We start from the raw sequence: 1,057 nt of genomic DNA, 5'->3' as shown, positions 1-1,057 counted from the left end.
AAAAAAGGCTGTCAGTTTGATGCATGTGTTCTTTTGGCTTGTTTTTAGGGTGACTCTGGCGGGCCGCTGGTGTGTCGTGTCAGTGACCGTTTGTTTCTGTTCGGCGTGGTGAGTTGGGGAGAGGGATGTGCCAGATCCTTCCGTCCTGGAGTTTATGCTAAAGTCACCAACTACCACCGCTGGATCTTAGAGAAGACCGGCCTGTCGTCACTCCGATGAGAACAGGAGCTCACCTGCCTTCAGTTTAATACAAAGAACATGAACTGACAACTGCAAACGAGTCGTGTTCAAACTGATTTCTGTTCAGTTGCTTGTTAATATGTCCATCATTCATGCATTCCATTCTGCTGCCAAGATATACCAGCAGCTCAACGGAAAATCTGTATGAAAAATATTTATATGTACTTTGACACTTTGTTTTGACTTTGTTTTTATATTTTATACTGTTGTATAGCAATTTAATCTTATGTCAATGATAATTGCCAATTGTTTGGCCAATAAACGTACTGTTTCTAATAGTTGTGTGCATTCTGTTGTGTAAAATAAGTGTTTGTATTAATATATGTGTGTGCCCTAGCTCATACGCCTTGCAGAATCTGCACAATGGTAATTATTTTAACAAAATAAGAGGGATCATACAAAATGCATGATAATTTTTTTGACTTGAAGATACTAAACACAATAAAAGATGTTTACATATAGTCCACAAGAGAAAATGATAGTTGAATTTATAAAAATAACCCTGTTCAAAAGTTTACATACACTAGATTATTAATACTGCGTTGTTACCTGAATGATCCACAGCTGTGTTTTTTTGTTTAGTGATAGTTGTTCATGAGTCCCTTGTTTGTCCTGAACAGTTCAACTGCCTGCTGTTCTTCAGAAAAATCCTTCAGGTCACACAAATTTTTTTGGTTTTCCAGCATTTTTGTGTATTTGAACCCTTTCCAACAATGACTGTATGATTTTAAGATGCATCTTTTACACTGAGGACAACTGAGGGACTCATATGCAACTATTACAGAAGGTTCAAACACTCACTGATGCTCCAGAAGGA

This window comes from Garra rufa, chromosome 24 (assembly GCF_049309525.1).
Source record: "Garra rufa chromosome 24, GarRuf1.0, whole genome shotgun sequence".
Lineage (NCBI taxonomy): Eukaryota > Metazoa > Chordata > Actinopteri > Cypriniformes > Cyprinidae > Garra > Garra rufa.
This window is presented reverse-complemented; position numbering follows the sequence as displayed.